The sequence below is a fragment of the Salvelinus sp. IW2-2015 genome, linkage group LG20 (genome assembly GCF_002910315.2).
Source record: "Salvelinus sp. IW2-2015 linkage group LG20, ASM291031v2, whole genome shotgun sequence".
NCBI classification, from domain to species: Eukaryota; Metazoa; Chordata; class Actinopteri; order Salmoniformes; family Salmonidae; genus Salvelinus; species Salvelinus sp. IW2-2015.
Window position 1 is genome coordinate 27546401 of NC_036860.1, and position 21983 is coordinate 27568383.

The following is a 21983-nucleotide window of genomic DNA, read 5'->3' on the forward strand; positions in this document are numbered from 1 at the left end:
AGTGTGATCAGTGGAACATAGAGCCTTCGCGAAATGCCACAAAGCAGGACTACATGTATTTTTAGATCTCACCCCCCATCAATGACCTTGAAGCCGTCATAGGGTGTATAATTCAGTGCGCAAAACCCTGACCTGCCTTCCTCCTGGGCATCTATGTCTGAAACACATCTCACTGTCCTAGAAATGTATCAGACATGATGAAAACAAGCCCAAATTCCCCCAGGGTGAAATTCCCCTTTAACCCCATCAATGACGATGGCCTGAGTTATGTCGCCAAGATAATCGTGAAACCATGAACAGGCGTCAGAGCTCAGGCCTTCAATAAAATAGCATGATCACCAGCTTTTGGCAGATCCACAAACAAAGTAGCACATTTCATTTTAGTCTCTTAAGCATTGACAAGAACATTAACAACTAAAGTTGTTGCTGTAATAGTGCTATGCCCAGGCCTAAACCCTGATTGGTTTACATTCAAAATACATTTCTCAAATAAAAAAGAGCAAAGTTGTATATTTACCAATGATTCAAGCATCTTAGCTAGACAAAGAAGCCTTGAAATGGGGTGGTAATTATTAAGATCACTACTATCCCTGCCCTTATGGATTGGCAGCACAAGAGCTGATGTCCATACTTGGGGAATATTTCCTGATAAATGTTACATAAAAAATGTGAGTTATTGAGCCAACAATGATGCACACTTAAGCAGAGCAGTATCCATTGGTCGTCCCCTGTGGATTTATTGTTGTCTGTTGCTAGCATAGCATCCAGGACTTCTTATTCTGTAAATAGCCCCAAAAAAAGCTTTTGCTATCATTTCTCTGATCATTCAGCAAGTTTCCCCTGACAGCATCCTGCCCAATATCAGTGTGAATAGGCTTAGAAGTTATTTGAAAGAGAGAGCCCAGTGAAATAAAATGGTGATTAAATGCATAAATGATGGCATTTTTTTCTGTAATGAGGTCAGTGTCTGAATTAATTTGTTGTGGCAGAGAGGAAGTAATAGTACCCTTCAGGGATTTGACAGTTTTCCAGAATCGTATTAATCACCAGTTTATTATTAATCACTCTTTCTGACACTGATAGTAACTCCTTATTTAGAATTTCAGTGAGCTCATTGGCTTTGTGTGCTGACATGTAAAGTGTGGAATCATCTGCATACATAGTCAATCTAGCTTTGTGTAAGACCAGTGGCAAATCATTTGTAAAAATAGAGAAGAGTAACGGCCCAAGGCAACTGCCCTGAAGGACACAACACTATACATATCTGACGTTAGAGAAGCTTCCATTGAAGAACACTGGATTCCATTAGATAAATAATTTTCCAACGACGTGATGTTAGGTGATGCAAAGCCATAGCAAGTGAATTATTTGTTTGTTTTTCTTTTCAATTACAATGTATGATCAATAACATCAAAGTCGGCACTTAAATCTAACAATACAGCTACAACTATCATCTTATTATGCATTTATTTAACCAATCATTAGTCCTCTGAGTCAGTGCAATACAAGTTGAGTAGTGCCCTTCTATATACATGCTGAAAGTCAGTAGTTAACTTGTTCTCTGAAAAATAGCACCGTATTTAGTCAAACAATTCTCTCCATCAATTTACTAAGAACAGGCAGCAAACTGATTTGGCGGCTGTTCGAGCCAGCAAATGGTGCTTTACTATTCTTAGGCAGTGGAATTACTTTAGCTTCCTTCCACACCTGTGGACACACACTCCTTTGGGCTTTGGTTGAAGATATAGCAAAAAGGGGTGGCTACACAGTCTCCTACCATTCTCAATAGTTTCCCATCAAGGTTGTCTATACCTGGTGGCTTATCATTATTGCTGGATAACAATAGTTTTTCCACCTCTCCCACACTAACTTGACCAAATTTAAAACAGCAATCCTTACTTTTCATTATTATATATGTTATACAAAAATATGATGTCTCACTGTTCAATGTTGCCATTTCACTTCTGAGTTTTTCCACTTTAGTAGTGAAATAGTAAATGAAATGATTGGCAATATCAAAAGGTTTTGTTATAAATGACCCGTCAACTTCAATGAATGATGGGGGCTCTAACAGTTCTCACAGTTAGTTTCTTAAATGGTGCATGCTTGTTAACAATTGGCATTAATAATTTTACAAATACTTCCAGTGCTACATCTGGATCCACTTCCTCATACACAGACCAACATAAATTTGTTTTAAATTTTCAATAAAAGAGTCCTGAGAAAACATGTTTTATGATCTCTTATAAATTACTTTAGGCCCAACCTTTGGCACTTTGTCTTTCCTTGTTATTGCCACAATGTTATTTTCACTACAGCCAATGGGAACTGATATTGCTTTGGATCAAAGCCCTGCAGCATTAGTGAAGAGTTGATCAATACAAGTGGATGTCACAGATCCAACACTATTGGTATGCACTCTAGTTGGTTGAGTGATAACCTGGGTCATATTACAGGCATTAGTCACAGTTTGAAGCTTCCTCTTGAGAGGCCCGCTAGTTGCTAACCAGTCAATGTTCAGGTCACCCAGAAAATAGACACATATTATCAAGCATTGCACACATATTATCCAAATACTGACTTAGCACAAAAGAATAGGCTTTAGATGAGGCAGGTGAACATACAACCACAACACTTCAACAACATTTGACATAAGATCCTCTCTAAGCTTTACAGGAAAATCAGTCTGAACATATTCAGCAACACCTCCTCCATAGGCATTCCTGTCTTTTCTGTAGATGTTACATCCTTGTATTGCTACTGCTGTATCATCAAATAATTATCTAAGTAAGTTTCAGAGATAGCCAGTATATGATGATGTTAGCAAGCTATTAGATTTTTTTAACCTTATTTTTTAAGGCTACATATATTAATATGGGCTAATCTTATCCATTTCTTGGGTAGCTTATCAGAAAAAGACATAATAAAATAAATACATTCTTTGGCTGATAAAGTCAGTCAATCAGGCACTTGTGAATGTCAGTTGCTGTGTGTGTGTGATATTGGGCTGAAGCTATTGACTCGGAAGCTTGGGTTTCTCCCTCCTCCCAGGAATTTGGGATGGAGGGTGGACAATGAACTTGTCGTAGCGGATGTAAGCAATGTCCCCATGCTTTCTTTCCGCCTGTGGCACACAGCTTCAGAGAAGTCCTCGTTGAGGAAGATGTTGATTCCTCTCAAGTTCACGGCTTTCTCCAGAACAGCGATCTTTTCCTTGAACCTTAGGAACTTGACCGCTATTGGCCTGGGTCTGTCACCTGGGCTGGTTGCAGATTTCCCAGACCTGTGGGCGCGCTCCGCCTCAATCTTCCAATGATCCATCGGCAGCTTTGCAGTGATTTTTTTCTCACTTTCTCCTCAGACTCCGTCCAGGTCTCATGGGGAGACTGGTATGCCATCCACAACAATGTTATTCCTCCTGGATTGTCCCTCTAGATAGTCTGTTTCCCAGTCATTTGTAATAATGACTGACAGATAGTGCTGATGACATCTATCGTGGACTTACAGTTTGTTGTCAACTTGCTGCAAATCTCTTACAGGACATCCACTTCTGCCTGGGAGAACTGCAAACTGTTCTAAAAGTCTTGGACCTCTCTGGTCAGATAATCCATTGTTTTGTTAGTTGAGTCCACCAGCAATTTGACAAAGCTATTTTCCTGTTTCTGTAACAATTGTTTGTAGATATTTAAAATATTTAAAAGATCACGCTTCTGTGAATGTCAAACTACTGTCTTCTCCATACCTCCCACCTTCTTTAGCTTTGGGTGGCATGATGGTAGAAACTTAGGTTACCTCTGGTACTCCACGCAATACCAGCCAGCACAGCTCGCAGGCCCGATGAAAACAGCAGGGATTTAATCAGCCACAAGCCCGGGACTATCTGCGGTCGCAGCTACAAGGGCTAACCGTGTCGTGGACTTTTTAGTGTCTGTAAAACCAGATTGACTCCCCTAATAGAGTAAGTGGATTCAGATGTGTGTGTGTGCGTGTGTGTGTGTGTGGTTTGTTTGTCTGTCTGTCTGTCTGTGTGTGTTTGTGTGAGAATATGTTTGTGTGTTAGCACAGGCACGTGCGTGAGCGTGTGACCCCAATCGAATGCAGATGGATTCAGTTGTCAGAGTCAGACATGTGTGATTGCATGAAGCAGCTTGTTAACAACTGTATAAACATTGTTGCAGTGGCTGGAGTTTGATGCTATCCTGATCCCCGGTAMGACATTTTCACACAGCAGTGCTTAAACCGGTTAATTAAAGATTCACTCAGGCAAATATTGGAGATAAAAGAGCAAAACAAAGCAAACAACAAACATAGCGGAAAGGGCTCGTTAATACTCTCCTCTGTAATGGCTGATATTTTCCATTCAGATTAATTGGAGCCTCGTTTCACTTGCTAATTGCTACATTAGAAATGTACGCAACTTTTTAAAGAATACCCGTGATGAAGGACCGCTCCGGATGAAAGTAACTAACACATAAATTAAACAAATGAAGCAAACAACAGTGTTCAGACGAATGAACTRAATGTGCCTTCAGTGGGAGCGTTGGGAGCGATGTCTCCGTCAGGGTCCTTTTTCGGGCTGTTTTCAAAACAAATCACACTTAGTTAAATAATCTGCTGCTGAAATGACTGAAACAGAGTGGGATTGTGAAAATACAACAGGCTGTATCCAAATGACCCCTGGCACTAGCCTAGGCAGCCTCAGCAGCCCCAGAAGCACGCCAGAGATGGATAGCGGGGGCCCGGAACCATCAAACGCTCTCTCACTCTGTAACTCTCAAAGTGCTTTAGATGTGTGCAGCGATGGGGCCCATTCTGTGCTGCTAGTTCCAAAAACGCTCTCTGGGATTTTCTTCAAAAGTACCTCTGATCTTTGATATAAGYAAATGGAACTCTTTCACTTTGACTTGTGTCGCCTTGATTGTGTTTGWCTTATCAGGAAAAGGTTTAGAAAGTATACAAAATTACCTCCTGACCCTTTGGCCAAGGGGAGATTATAAAAATCWATTTATGTAGCTTAGTGTGTTTTTCATTCAACAGATCTTGCCAGTGCATTATTGGTAATTGTCACATTGGTATAAGGATCGGGAGWYAGGCGCAGGAATGCGTAATACKTTTTTWWWWATTATTACCCAAATTACAGCGTGCCATGTAAAGGCACTGTCACCCACTGTCACCCCCTGACCATAGAGAGCMCTCGGGGTTCTCTATGGTGTAATAGGTCAGAGCGTGACTAGGGGGGKTTAACTTCTTTGATATAGGGGGCAGCATTTTCACTTTTGGATAAATTRCGTGCCCATAGTSAACTGCCTCCTACTCTGTCCCAGATGCTAATATATGCATATTATTATTACGATTGGATAGAAAACACTCTGAAGTTTCTAAAACTGTTTGAATGATGTCTGTGAGTATAACAGAACTCATATGGCAGGCAAAAACCTGAGAAAAAATCCAAACAGGAAGTCAGAATTCTGAGACTGGTTGATGTTAAAGTCATCGCCTATTCAATTCCCTGTAATATATGGATCTGTTTGCACTTCCTACGCCTTCCACTAGATGTCAACAGTCTGTAGAATGCTGAATGAAGCCTCTAGTGTGATGTGGGGCCGGATGGGAGGTGTTTCAGTCATTGGTCTGGCAGATTGCCAGTTCTTGGTCATGTGCTTTCCTCATGATATCGCCTTGCGTTCCATAACTTCTACAGACATGAAGGAATGCTCCGGTTGGAACGTTATTGGATATATATGATAACAACATCCTGAAGATTGATTCTCTACTAAGTTTGACCAGTTTATTCGACTTGTAATATAACTTTTTGAAGTTTTCGTCCRACGCTTGCCTGCATCTGCGCGAGCGTTTGGACACGTGTACTAMACATGCTAGCAAAAGTAGCTWATTGGACATAAGTAATGGACGTTATCGAACAAAACAACGATTAGGATTCCTGGCAGTGCATTCTGATGAACATAATCAAAGGTAAGGGAATATTTATGATGTAATTTCGTATTTCTGTTGACTCCAACATAGCGGAGAAATGTTGTTAAATCTGTGTAACATGATGTGTAACATGATGTCCTATGAGTGTCATCTGATGAAGATCATCAAGGTTAGTGATTCATTTTATCTCTATTTCTTCTTTTTGTGACTACTATCTTTTGCTGGGAAAATGGCTGTGTTTTTCTGTGGCTATGTACTGAGCTAACATAATTGTTTGGTGTGCTTTCCCCGTAAATCCTTTTTGAAATCAGACATGTTGGCTGGATTCACAACATGTGTAGCTTTAATTTGCTGTCTTTCATGTGTGATTTCATGAAATATTGATTTTTATAGTAATATATTTGAATTTGGCGCGCAACATTTTTTCTAGATTTCGGCCAAGTCGGACGCTACCGTCCCGCCTATCCCAGAGAAKTTAATAGTTATTATAGTTCTATGTTGGTGTGTGAGTATGGTTCCCAATTGGAGGCAGCTGAATATCATTGCCTCTAATTGGGGATCATACTTAGTGTGTCCCTTTTCCCACCTGCGTTTTGGGATATTGTTTTGTTTAGTGCCTATGTGCGCTATGAATGGCACGTTCGTTAATTCTTAGTTTTTTTTAAAGTTTCACTGTAATACATATGTGGAACTTTACTCACGCTGCGCCTCGGTCCACTTATTTATTCGATGGACGTGACAGAATATCCCACCACTACAGGACCAAGCAGTGTGCCCAGGAGGTAAAGGAGAGTTGGACATGGGAGGAAATACTGGGTGGATGCGAGACCCTTCCTTGGCGAGAGTCGCCAAGGAGTATAGGACGACAGCGACGACGCCGGGGTCCATGGCCACAAACAGCCCAAGGGCAACCCCAAAATCTTGGGGGGGGCACAAGGGGCGGTCGGCTGAGCAGAGGAGAGAGCCAGAGACCTCTGGGAGTCGATGGAGGAGTTTGAGGAGGGATACCGGAGAGAGGTGTTGGCTAGGAGTATTCTGCAGCGCACTCGCCCTGAAGAGYGTGTCGTCAGTCCAGTGAAACCTGTCCCGGCTCGACATACCAGGCCACCAGTGCGCCTCCCAAGCCCGTTACGTCCTGTGCCGGCTCCCCGCACTCGCCCWRAAGAGCGTGTCATCAGTCCGGTGAAACCTGTGCCGGCTCCACGCACCAGGCCTCCAGTGTGCCTCCCCAGTCCGGTACGTCCTGTGCCGGCTCCCCGCACTCGCCCTGGAGAGTGTGTCACCATTCTGAGTCTCCAGCGACGGTGTCCAGTCCCGCTCCAAGGCTTGAGCCTTACTCTGCGCCGGTGCTCAGTCCAGGCACGGCGTCCAGTCCCGCTCCATGGCCGGAGCCTTCCTCTGCGCCGGTGCCCAGTCCAGGCACGGCGTCCCGTCCCGCTCCATGGCCGGAGCTTCCTCTGCGCCGATGCTCAGTCCAGGCACGGCGTCCAGTCCCGCTCCATGGTCAGAGCCTTCCTCTGCGCTGGTGCCCAGTCCGGGCATGGCGTTTAGCCCGGCTTCATGGCCGGATCCGCGGTCTGAGCGGGTGCTACGTCCCGCACCGGAGCCACCACTGACGCTAGTTGCCCACCCTAAGCCTCCCCATCTAGGTTCAGGTTTTGCGGTCGGAGTACGCACCTTTGGGGGGGGGGGGCTACTGTTACGCCCTGACCATAGAGAGCCCTCGGGGTTCTCTATGGTGTAATAGGTCAGAGCGTGACTAGGGGGGTTTAATAGTTATTATAGTTCTATGTTGGTGTGTGAGTATGGTTCCCAATTGGAGGCAGCTGAATATCGTTGCCACTAATTGGGGATCATACTTAGTGTGTCYCTTTTCCCACCTGCGTTGTGGGATATTGTTTTGTTTAGTGCCYATGTGCGCTATGAATGGCACGTTCGTTAATTCTTTGTTGTTTTGAAGTGTCACTGTAATAAATATGTGGAACTCTACTCGCGCTGYGCCTTGGTCCACTTATTYATTCGACGGACGTGACACAAACAAACATGTAAACAAAACACACWGAGTTGAAACCCAAACAAAAGAGTGAGGAGTACCTCGAATAAATAAAACAAGYGCACACTTATACCACACGGGACGAGACCTGTTATCATCTACACAATACAAGTGGCACGAAAGCCAGAACAACACAAYACAGGTACTCACATGCACCAACGGACATTGTAACAACAATGGACAGCCCAATGGAAACCAAAGGGCACATATATACTAATCAGTGGGAATAGGGGATAGGTGTGCGTGATGAAAGTTCCGGAGGGATCCGTGACAATAATAACTTTCATGGATTAAAGATGTTCATTAATTTCCCATAAAAATAAATGGGATGCTTGTTATTCCYCCGTAAAGGCCTTGTAGGAAGCTTTGCTCGAATATTACAGGTAAARGATTGACAATATACTCCCAGCTCCAAAGATAAATAAATAAGCCCCCAAATCTCCCAAAATATAAAGCAGMCACTTAAAAGCAAACATCCTTAGGTCAAGTCTTAACTCTTTTCTATATGTTGAAGAAACACTCTTATATTAGTTTTTTTATCCAAACACTTTTTATTAAGTACTTTTATGAGGACAGAGTGATACAGAAATAGCCATATACATTTCAGTCCGAGAGCAGTTGCATCAATTTAATTTCCCATGACCACCATGGTCAGGTCAGGTGTGTTAAGGTAGAGAGRGCTGTAGCCAGGCTGATAAAAGTACAGTTTAGGCTAACTAGGGGATCTCAAGATGCCACTCTTTGAGGAGTGTTATACTATAGCCCTTCTAACGGCACTTGAGTTATCCTACTGGAGTTTTCCATATGGGCTCTCAGCTGGACTTTACTTCCCAGAATACCACTAYCACCTGAGGGGGCACGAGACACAGGAGGAACCCCTGAGGTGGTCCCCTAGGCTCTCAGCTGGGGCCAGTTCAGTTCAACTGCCATGGCTATATCGTGTGAGAGGAGATTGGGGATTCAGCTGCAGATCACTCCAGTCATATGCTACTTCTGACCTCTGCCAAACTCTCACACGAGCCCTATACACCATGTATCAAAATATATCAAAATGTGTAGTGCTAAAACGAGCTATCTATGTGTTGGCATGGCTATAATAGTTTGTGGAGATTAGAAAGAGGAAAGCAATTTGTGTTATATAGAATGTACTTTTGCCAGTCTTGAAAGSGGAAACCTCAATGTAAAGTCACGTGAAGGGCGCTGATTTTAGCGATTGTGATTGCATTCGCACATCGCTTCAATGAACGATTGCAATGGCGCAACACGTTTCTTTTCCTATTTCCATAACACCCTCACAGTATCTCCTGCCCCTGTTACACTCTAGAGTTGAGTTCTACCATGTATGAGCAGTCAGCAACCATCTTACAAATGGGTGGGAGTTTAAGTTGTGGACACTGCGTTGACTCATTGGCCGAGACACGGCAGCAAATGGAGGTTGGCCAAAGAAACAAGCTGACATGCCACAAGACATACGCTTCAAAGTCTGGAACATCACTCGTTTCCATCAAGGCCAACCAATCAAACTATCCCTCTTTGAAATATGAAGATGTTGTTTTACCATTGTCAGTCTGCTGTCTATTGTGGTTGAAGTACACACAATTGGAAAGCAGAAAATAAAAACAGCTAAATCAAATTTTATTGGTCACATAACCATATGTATTTGCTATCTTGAATGGCTGCTCTTTTCCATGTTGTTACCTCCAGATATCTTCTTTATCTGTTGGAGGATACCTGGTCCAGATCATTGTTGTGCTGTTTGCTCCCATTGCTGATGGACTACTTTGTTGAAAGAAGAAACGCTTTTTTTTAACAAACTTTGTTGAGGAGCTCCRAACAGGGTGGAGTGGGCGTATGACATTATTGTTACCTTAGCTGCTTTTATTTACTGCTTTCCAATTGTGTGTACTTCAACCACAATAGACAGCAGACTGACAATGGTAAAACAACATCTTCATATTTYAAAGAGGGAAAGATTGAWTGGTTGGCCTTGATGGAAAAGTTTGGGAGTACAAGCTACTGTTCGGGAACAATGGAAGGCAGAATAACAACACCGACAACAATTATAAAAAGACACTTCTAAAGATAATTATGTTCAAGAAAAATAGTTGTCGAAAAGGTCTTGTTGTTGCTTGATTCTCTGTTAATGTTTTTGTGCTTGTCATTCTTATGGAAATCAAACGCCTGTGCTTTTCAAAGTTGATCCACCTTTGAAGACTGCCTCAATCTACCCCAGTCTGTTGGTTCCAACTGACTTGAATATCGGTTCTACATTCAAAACAGCAGATACCTGTGGGCCGTATTTCTCATTAACAGTCAAATGCATTTCAATCAGAAAACACATTTGCACGTCGGACAGATGTTCTATTCATAATGCCTTATGTTGCAGGATTCATCTTTTTTTTAAACACACCTGCAGGGTTTGCAAATTAGATAGCAAACAAAGAAGGATGGGCTGGAATGACAAAACAAATAAAATTCCACCCACCTTATGAAGGCTAATGCACCGTTTGAAAAGAGGGAGAGGTGGGGAACTGTATAATGAGAATGACTGGGAGAGGGGTCTTCATGTGTTTGTACATAATATCCTGAGGGTCTATTTTAATGTGACCAGATGCAGATTCATAAATGCTTAGTTGCAGATGACAATATTACATCCCATATTAGTAATTCCATTGGTGGGAAGGGGGGCAAGGGATCTTCAGCTTTAAAGCTGAATTTATTTTAAAAAGCCAATGACTAATTAATTTGCCATGAAATCTATGACAATGCAATGATGAAGGTTATGACAAAATTGGGCTCACAGGCTAAGTCACCCACAGGCACAAACCTTACCCCCATGAAACTCACCTATCATGTTCACTTCCTTAGGAGCCTTCTGTCAAAAAACCTGTGAAGTTGCTAATGGGGAGGTTCTAATAGAGAGATAGATACTTCTGGTGAATGTAAATGTATGGGGATATTTTAGCGAGAGCTAGCAGACTCCTGGGAGAGACTAGGCAGCTTCCTTCAGCTTGATGAAGCAGTTTTCTTACTTTAGCTGGCAGAGTGAGTGTGTCTTTGCTGTGAAGAGATACATTGTGTGTGTGTGTGTGTGGCTATGTAAGAGAGAGAGAGAGAGTGTGTGTGTGTGTGTGTGTGTGTGTGTGTGTGTGTGTCTCTGTTGTGGTTCCCAGTGGACACAACACACAACACCCCCCCCCCCCCAAAAAAAGAGCAGTATTATTGCACTGCTCTTATCCACTACATGCAATTACTCCTGGAGGCCCTCGGACTCGCGCCCTTCTTGTGCATTGATTCTTGCAGATCATTGTGTGTCACTCAGGAGAAATCCAAGGAAAAAATTAAAGGACCTCTCAAAAATAACGTCTTTGTTTTTTTTGGGACGAGAGAGCTGTTTAAAAAAAATATACTTTCTGTAGAGTATCAGCAATGGGTACATACAGAGTGCTTACTGTACTGCAGAAATGTACATGAAGTGCTTAAATACAGTTGAAGTCGGAAGTTTACATACACCTTAGCCAAATACATTTAAACTCAGTTTTTCACAATTCCTGATATTTAATCCAAGTAAAAATTCCTTGTTTTAGGTCAGTTAGGATTACCACTTTATTTTAAGAATGTGAAATGTCAGAATAATAGTAGAGAGAATTATTATGTCAGCTTTTATTTCTTTCATCACATTCCCAGTGGGTCAGAAGTTTACATACATTCAATTAGTATTTGGTAGCATTGCCTTGAAATTCTTTAACTTGGGTAAAACGTTTTGCGTAGCCTTCCACAAGCTTCCCACAATAAGTTGGGTGAATTTTGGCCCATTCCTCCTGACAGAGCTGGTGTAACTGAGTCAGGTATGTAAGCCTCTTGCTCGCATACACTTTTTCAGTTCTGCCCACAAATGTTCTATAGGATTGAGGTCAGGGCTTTGTGATGGCCACTCCAATACCTTGACTTTGTTGTCCTTAAGCCATTTTGCCACAACTTTGGAAGTTACTGTGGGGTCATTGTCCATTTGGAAGACCCATTTGCGACCAAGCTTTAACTTCTTGACTGATGTCTGGAGATGTTGCCTCAATATATCCACATAATTTTCCATCCTCATGAAGCCATCCATTTTGTGAAGCGCACCAGTCCCTCCTGCAGGAAAGCACCCCCACAACATGATGCTGCCACCCCCTTGCTTCACGGTTGGGATGGTGTTCTTCAGCTTGCAAGCCTCCCCCTTTTTCCTCCAAACATAACGATGGTCATTATGGCCAAACAGTTCTATTTTTTGTTTCATCATACCAGAGGACATTTCTCCAAAAAGTGCGATATTCGTCCCCATGTGCAGTTGGAAACCGTAGTCTGGCTTTTTTTATGGCAGTTTTGGACAGTGGCTTCTTCCTTGCTGAGCGGCCTTTCAGGTTATGTCGATATGGGACTCGTTTTACTGTGGATATACTGTAGATACTTTTGTAACTGTTTTCCTCCAGCATCATCACTAGGTCCTTTGCTGTTGTTCTGGGATTGATTTGCACTATTCGCACCAAAGTACATTCATCTCTAGGAGACAGAACGCGTTTCTTTCCTGAGCGGTATGACGGCTGTGCGGTCCCAATGGTGTTTATACTTGCATACTATCGTTTGTACAGATGAACGTGGTACCTTCAGGCATTTGGAAATTGCTCCCAAGGATGAACCAGAGTTGCTGAGGTCTACAATTCTTGGCTAATTTCTTTTGAGTTTGAAGGTAGGCCTTGAAATACATCCACAGGTACACCTCCAATTGACTCAAATTGTCAATTAGCCTATCAGAAGCTTCTAAAGCCATGACATCATTTTCTGGAATTGTCCAAGCTGTTTAAAGGCACAGTCAACTTAGTGTATTTGAACTTCTGACCCACTGGAATTGTGATACAGTGAATTATAAATGAAATAATCTGTGTAAACAATTGTTTGAAAAATTACTTGTGTCATGCACAAAGTAGATGTCCTAACCGACTTGTCAAAACTATAGTTTGTTTAACAAGAAATGTGTGGARTGGTTGAAAAACGAGTTTTGATGACTCCAACCTAAGTGTATGTTGACTTCCGACTTCAACTATACAAACTGTATGTGTTCGATATGGGGAGTGTACCTGTTGTTTATGCACTTTACCGGTACAGCAAGGTCCATAATTGGACAGCCTCAATCTCAGCAGGACGTACTGTCCTAATATGGACACTGTATACAGTAGTACTGATACCACTGTGCATGTATTAATAAGACGGTATTTGTAGTAGACTAAAATCAAACAATGTGATTAAAGGCCACTTTGATAGTGACGGTTGTTTCTACAAGGGTTTTAATKTCATGTTTTAATTCATTATTGTATTAGGGTGGGTGCCAGAACAAATAATGACATTGAAAGGATGCATGCTCAGGTACAGCCCATTAGCTGCCCACCGATTAGACACATTACTTCGCTAATAAGCAAGGCAAGGAGATGATTGGATGCAATAAACCCCCCTGTTCATTTGTTTGTCTCCCTACAGAGGAGAGAGGGTTCAGCTGCTGCTTACTGTTGGTTACATGGTAATAACAACAAAAAMTATGTGGTAACAACGGATACTTTTTCGTACTTACTTCAAATAACACAATTGGTAGCTTCTTGTGTACCAAAGAAGCGGAAGTGTAATTACAATGCAACTATGAATTGATATATACCTGGTAAACAGCGGGCTGGAAAATACATTTAAAAATTCCCCTGCTTATTGTTGTGTATTGTATTGATGGGTCRTTCGCGAACGAAGGTCTCTGTTTGAACAGATCTTTTTGGTGAACGTCAGAAACTGAAGCACATCGGTGAAAGAGCTGTTCATTTGGCTTCCTGATTTGCATACTGCTACTACTGCATTTTGAGCTCAAAACAATRTTTTTTTGCAGATAAAAAAAATAATTATCTGAAGAGGGTGAATCCTCACTGGTACAATAAATAGTGGAGAGTGTCAATCTGGTCCATGYCAATTTTTTCATTGCGTACAAAATATATATATTTTGGCTGTCGATCTAATAATTTGGCCAAGCAAAATTGTATTTAAACGTGCATTTCACAATCTGACATAATGGTAGCCTAACTTTTGGGCTTCATATTGAAGTTTTTTTTTGTGGTTCTATGGCAAATAAAGCCAAATGAAAGACTCACTGAAAAGACTTGGAATGTCCATCACTAATGTATTGGGTTTGTGTCTCAAAGCATCATGGGAGTTGTGTGTATTGAGATGATCACGTTCTAGATAAATGGTTGATATGATTCCTGTCTCCCATCTCRTCATTATTGAATTGTAATAAAGACATAGTAATGAAACCCATGAGATATAACAAAAGATATGCAACGAGTAAGTCTGAACCTACAAGATCTATTCTGTCTTAAGAAGTACGTTTTTACAAATCTGAAACGTATTTTCCATGATACAGTCTAGGCTAATGTTAGCACAGTGTATTGCTAGCAGAGGCAAGTACATAGTCGAGCTAGCTAAGAGAGAGAGAGTTTGCATAGTCATGGATGGCAGAAAATGATTTGAGACGGACGTTGGAGCGGGAAAACAATGTGATTAAAAAGGGAAGAATATACAATGTGTAAAGGAAAGGACATTTATTCAACTGTSAAGRCAAACTTTGGAAATAAAAACTGCTAAATGAGCGAACTTGAGGATGAAACGTCAGTGAGTGAAGTGAAAGAAGTGCACATGACTAAGGAAAATATTGCTATGGTTGAGGAAAATATTGAAGTGAGTGACCATCAGGAGTCTATTGAGAAATGAAAAATGGCTTGAATTCAACCCCTCAACCCCTTTCCCCCACAACAACTGTAGACTCAGATTCTCAACAGTTGCACCATTCCAGAGCCCAACTCAAGAAAGGTCTTGATTAATGAATGCATATACAGTTGCAGCAGTATGAGAAGGCCTGCAAAACTGAGCAAAAAAAATGGGCAGAAATGGGGAGATTTGATTAACCATTGTCACGTCCTAGGTGATGGAGGTCAGATATACCCCCTTTCCCTGAAACACCCACACATGGTTCCCCGTTGTGACCATATTCCCAAGCATCTCTGTGCAGTCAAACCTTTGATTTTGTGCCACCGGGGCCACAATAAGATGCCCCCTCTCTGAATGTCCAAGTGTGACCATCTCCACATGGGTTACTGCAGCTAGTGTTGCCAGCACTGCCACTGCCTGGGGGCACCCTAACGGAATCCCCACCGGCTAGGTACAAGGTCATCAAGGTTCTCATTAGCAGCTTTGAGAATTTCCTTGTATATTATGCTCTCCCATCAGGGGGCTCTGGTTTGTAGGACCAACCCTGCCAGGCAGGTTCAGAATCTTGAGGGGGCGGTGCTGCTCTAGAAGGTCTCTGACGGCATTTTGGCTGCATACAGGCCGCTTACAGCAGGCCCATAAAACAGATAGGGACTTCTCATTAGCGTCTGCGTCGTTCAGGTGGGTGTCTAGGGTATAGGGTGGTGTACCGTTCCATCAATATAGGATCATAAATAAATAAATTARATGTATWTTTTTTTTTTAAATAGTTCCCCATGATACAGTAGGACAGTAAATAAATTAGATGCATMATTTATTTTAAAATGCAGTTCCACCATGATAGGAGAATAAATAAACAAGATGTATAATTCATTACAAAATGAATATTCCTCATCTGCACAAAATYKAAAGCTCTCTCACAACCCCTGCTCACAGACATACATTGGTTCTGGGATATGCAACCATTTCCTTTCTTACTCACTTAACAACTTCTTTATGATAGGGGGCAGCATTTTCACTTTTGGATGATTGCGTGCCCATAGTGAACTGGCTCTAATCTGGTCAGATTGCTAATATATGCAATTAATTATTACTATGCGGATCTAAACACTCCTGAAGTTTCTAACAACTGTTTGATGAATGCTGTGAGTAAAAGAACTCAATATGGAGAAAAATGTGAGAACATGTTGAGAATTCTGAGACTGGTCAATGTTTCAACTCATCGCCGATTCAAATTCCCTTTAAGATATGGATTGTTTGCAGACTGTCCTACCCTTCCACTGGATGTCAACATTCGTGCTGTAGAACGTAGGAATGAAGCTCTAGTGTGATGTGGGGCAAGATGGGAGGTGTTTCAGTCATTGGTATGGCAGAATGCCAGTTCCTGGTGCGCTCCCTCATGATATCGCTCTTGCGTTTCATACATTCTACAGACATGAAGGAATGCTCCGGTTGGAAAGTTATTGATATATAGATAACAACATCCTGAAGATTGATTCTCTTCTAAGTTTGAACCAGTTTATTCGACCTGTTATATAATTTTTTGAAGTTTTCGTCGAGGTTCGCTGCATTTTGCCGAGCGTTGGGACATGTGCAATAAACATGCTAGCAAAAGTAGCTACTTAGACATAAGTAATGAACATTATCGAACAAAAACAGATTTATTGTGGAACTTCAGGTAGGGTTCCTGGGAGTGCATTCTGATGAAGATGATCAAAGGTAAGGGAATATTAGTGAATTATATTTCCGTATTTTGTTGACTCCAACATGGCGGAGAATGTTGTTATGTTTGATTTTTGCAATGGTGTGCTTTTTACGTAAAGTTTTTTTTTTATCTGACACAGCAGTTGCATTTTAAGAACAAGTGGTATCTTTATTATATGTACACATGTATCTTTCATAAGTTTCTATTATGACTTATTCTGTTATTTGACGTGGGCTCTCTGCAATTTCTGCCGGATATTGGAGGCATTTCTGAACACTGGCGCCAATGTAAACGAGATTTGTGGATATAAAATGCACGTTAATCGAACAAAACATAAATGTATTGTGTAACATGATGTCCTATGAGTGTCATCTGATGAAGATCATCAAAGGTTAGTGATTCATTTTATCTCTATTTCTGCTTTTTGTGACTATTATCTTTTACTGGGAAAATGGCTGGGTTTTTCTGTGGCTATGTACTGAGCTAACATAATTGTTTGGTGTGCTTTCTCCGTAAATCCTTTTTGAAATCAGACATGTTGGCTGGATTCACAACATGTGTAGCTTTAATTTGGTGTCTTTCATGTGTGATTTCATGAAATATAGATTTTTTATAGTAATATATTTGAATTTGGCGCACTACATTTTTTCTGGCTTTTGGCCAAGTGGGACGCTACTGTCCCACATATCCCAGAGAAGTTAATGCCACCCTTTACCAAACACCAAAAAACACACACCACCCCATCCATCTCAATACATCCACCCATACCCACACACTGTGCCCTCTGTCTGCTGTTTTCATCTCCACCATGTTGAATTAGTGCTYTTGTGTTCCAATTAGTTATATTTGAAGATAGATAGAAAAGCGATAGTATTGGTGTCTTTCATTATTTGCCTCCTCTATGAGAACTTTGTAATTTTTAGAATAGCCATRGAGTAGTCTTTCTGTCTCTGAACAATTGGTTATCAAAATACAGTTTATCGACTACGAGAGCTATGCGTTTCCCTTTCAATCTATTTTCCTTGTAAATTGGATACAGAACTTCCTTCGGGAACTGGTCATTCATGCTTATTTTCGTGCCAGCAAGTCTTTTACCCAGGCTTTTAACCATTGTTTTATCTTTAAAGGAAGCAAATTTGTCAACTACTGGGCGTTCATACCTYTGCTCTCTCTGTCCGAWGCGGTGTATATGTTCGTCTTGGATTTTGTCGATAGCTTCGTGTGGGATCTGAAGCGCTGTAAGGAGGAACTCTAACTACACATTCAGGAACTTCTCCTTCTTTCTCTTGGATACCTGTAACTACCAGATTCTCTCTCATGGATCTAGTCTGTATGTCAAGYAAGTCTTCTCTCAGAACGATGTTCTCCTTTTTAAGTTCATTRACTTCGGTTTCAATCTTATTGACTGTCCCTTTTAACTTGTTTGTGTCTTTCTCCAATGTCGCAGCTTTTTCGTCACTCATCTTGAGGCTTGCCTTAAACTCTTTTATATATTTGCTGACTAGTTCAAGTATGCACAGTTTGTCATTTATTGATTTTAACAGATCGGTTTCGACCTTTACCATTCCCGGTGGTGAAAAGATTAAATTGTCTGTGTCTGTAGAAGAGTCACATTTTTGTTTTGCCGATAGGTTCCCCTGTGTTACTCTCCGTCATGTTTGGGTGTTGCTTGTTTTCGTAATATTTGTTGATACATTTCTCTAGTTTTATGATTTGTTTTGTGTTGTTATCCAGATTAAAGGTTTTTACCCACCAGATTATGAAGTGCWAATATTTAGTCTAATTTACCGATATTGAATATTACGTTTTAATCTTGAGGTTATCTACATTGCTGTGTTCCGTCCGCCATCTTGGTTTCTCTGGCACTAATTAAATCATGTCTTTGCTTCATTAATGGTTAACTAACAATCTGTTCCAAAATGAAAATTGAGGGCATATCAGCCAAAAGAAGATTTTCAGTAACCATCGGATCGCCACTCCTACGAATGGCCACTTTCCTCCCGGTGATTGGTGTATAGCACATCAGGTCTGCACCGTATCATCCATCAACCAATAGGTTGGAAGAAAAGTTTGTACAAACCAGGAGTTGGAAATTATTTTGCAATTGTTTAGTTCTGAACAGATCCACACAGCCTGGTATTGAACCAGGATCTGTAGATGCGCAGCTAGCACTGCGATGCAGTGCCTTAGACCGCTGCACCCCTCGGGAGGCCTTTTTTCCTTTTTTAACCTGTGAAATCAAGTTTTTTACATTTAGCTAATTAAATTACTTCATCAGTCAGTGCAGAAAGAGCAGGCAAGCTAGTTGTATACATGCATGATGCACAGACAAAGACTATGGAGCAAGATGCAACTGAAATTTTGCAGGTGGGGAAAGAGCGAGAGATGKTTGAGGAGGAGGCTTGAAGCGCTGGGCATCTTTTTATGACAGGCRTTATATGAATTAGGTCCACAGAATTATACCTAGGAGGAGCGGCTTCTATGGAGTAACTTTGAATGTGCTTGAACTAGCTAGCTAACAAGCTTGTGTGTGTAGAGCTGTACCAGAATTAAAAACACGTCTTACGTTTTTGAAATTAATAAATCCAACGTGAAATGTTGATAACTAGGCCTATAGTAATCTTAACTAGCATTGAAAAAGTTTATCCATTCGTCTCTAGCTCAACGCTTCTTGAGGAAACTCTAGTAGTTAAAACGCATTGCAGTTGTGCATCCTGATGTATTATGCTGACTGCTCCTATATGTATTMTTTTGTAAATATATTCTGTTAATAGTTCACTAAAGTTAATAGCAATTTACTGGCTGCCTACTCACCTTATTTCTTAGATTACATGACATTTAGGGGCCTACCTTCCCACTGCCCTCATCTCATCTCTAGCTAATTAAAAATCTCTCTCCCTATCTTCTGAATCAAGTGCCAATGTAACGTCAGTATAGTCAGAAGCCTATGCTCCGGAGGGGGGGGGACCCTATAAATGCACAGGCAAAGAATTTGAGCTTGCAGGCAGACACTGGAATATGTTTCTGAGTGACAGAGTGAAGGCTTTGCATTTTGTTGTGGGACTGGAAAAAAATGCCTGGAATGTAAAATAACTGGTTATTAACTGGTTCCCCTGTTTTTAAAATAACGCTTCTGTTCCGGAACAGTATGGATCACTTTTGTTCCAGGTTCCGTTTCTGTTCCTTGAAAAATGTCATTTTTTTCCCGGTTTTCGGTTCTGTTCCCTGAACTGGTTCCAAGCCCTGGTACAGACGATGAAACATGCATTGAAAGCGTCTCAGGGTCAAGGGATACTGCACCAACGCTTGAACAGCGTCCTTCTATCCTACATGGATTTTATACTGTAGATATGTGGTAGTGGTGGAGTAGGGGCCTGAGGGCACACAGTGAGTTGTGAAATCTGTGAATGTATTGTAATGTTTTTAAAATTGTATAAACTGCCTTAATTTTGCTGGACCCCAGGAAGAGTAGCTGGGGAGCCATAATAAATACAAATACAAATACAAGAACATTCCTCATTACTCATGAAGAGAGATCTCCACAACAGCTTTGACCTTCTCAAACCTCCGAACACAAAAGAGACATTGGAACGTCAATAGGAGAGTCAAGTCAAATGTTGTGAACTGAGAGCAAAGGACAGCCCTTTCAATCCAAGAGAAATTGTCTTAGCCAGGAACTACCTCAATGGACCAAAGTGGTTTGCTGCTACAGACATTGCTCAGACTGTGTCCTACACTGTTAAGACTGCATAGAATGTCATCTGAAAAAGGCACACAGATCCATTACTGTTGAGTAAAGCCACACCGAAAGAACCGCCAGTCCTGTCTGGTCCAGAACTGTTACTGGGTGACACCTTGACCCAGTAGTGGCTCACAGGCACGTTCTCAGGACACTGAATCAGCCGCACCCACTCAAGGATGTGACGAGACTGTGACACAGGCTACTCAAATGCCTTCACCACAGTCTAAAGACATTGTTATTGAGAGTCACGTTGACCACCGTTACCCTACGAGAGATAGACGGGCACCAAGATACTTGCTTGTAAGTTTGTTCATAATTGTGGTTCATAATGGGGACAATATAAGTAGGTCGGGAGGGGGTGTGTATTGGGGTTGTGCCGAAGAGCATCATGGGAGTTGTGTGTGCTGAGATGATTGCATTCTAGATACATGGTCTACCATCTCATCAATATTGAATTGTTATAAAGATGTGGTCATGAAACCCATGAGACATAAAACTCTACAGTGCTCATTTCTACTGCATAGTGGATCACCACAGATATTCAGGTGGTCAGGAACACATTCACATAGACAGAGAGCTAGGAATCGCCAACTAGACGGGCCCCGTGTCCCAAGCTAACCCTCCTCCCCCATGTTTGTCTGCCCTCTGCCCAATGCATTATGGGGCATGTGTTTGTGTGTGTGCTTCTTTCCACACCGCCCGCCACCGTCACCCAAACCAGCTGCCTCTCATYAATATTAACTAGCTACTGTGACAGTAGGGCGCCCCTTGTGGCAGTCAGCGCCCCCCTGAGGACCCCTACGAGCCTCGTGGCCTCTTCTCCTCGCCACGCGCTGTCATCACTTATTCATCCAACACCTGTTTCCATTCCCCCACCCTCGGTAACAGGGGAGCCTGTGGCTAGTGGCTTATGTCTGGCTTTCCACTTTTCTAAATTGCTTCCTTGTGTTTTATTTTACCCCCCCCACCCCTCCCTTTGCTGCTGAATGCGCATGCAAAGTGAAACAAGAGACACATTTAGGTGGGCCCACGCAAATGCCCAATTGGAAATCAGTAAGGTTAATGCTGAGTGCTAAAGGCAGACCCATCGCTCAAGCTCTTCTCAGTCTGTTATGGCGGGGGGGTGGGGGGGTCGTCATCTCTCACATTTCCATCCTGAGGAGAATTGATTCCTACAGCTTTGCCATGCCAATAGAGTGTGTTACTCTTGGGGGGCTTTGTTCTTCCACCACTATTGGTGTATTGGGGAGAGTCCTGTCCTCAACTCTGCATTGTTGCAGTTCATTCCTATCAAACGAGCTCCGCTTACGATCGGTATCAGATTCACCTTATTACCCAAATCGATTCGAGCACAAACGGCATCACTATTGCTCCAGTGTTGCTGCTGCTGCCTGCTAGGTATATCTTTTATTTCAGGCAAACTCAAGGTTACCCAAACAGAAAGAGCTAGAGCTGAATCAAACATTTGTTTTTATACAGCAGTTGATTTGCCGCGAGGGAAAAATGTGCCATTGTTTTTCATGACAAAACKATTAGGCCCCTCTCTGGCAGTACACACAACAACAGCTAGTCAGTTAGCGCTCTTGTTTCTGTCTCTCCCCGTGTCAAGGCTTGGGGAGAGGATTCCTTTTGRATGAGACACAAAAATAAAAAGAATGCACGATGAGGAAGAATGGAGCTGTCAAACGTAATGAATCCTTGAATAGTATTTCAGTTTTATTAGTCAAACTTAATAGCTTTGAATGAGCTGTGAGGGATGCAAAAGCCCT

General features: G+C 41.9%; 1 protein-coding gene across 1 annotated transcript in view; it reads right to left on the minus strand.

Annotated features, from left to right (window-relative positions):
• Positions 1–21983, minus strand: part of LOC111981964 (kin of IRRE-like protein 3) — a 308738-nt gene that overhangs the window by 71837 nt on the left and 214918 nt on the right. The window lies entirely within an intron of this gene.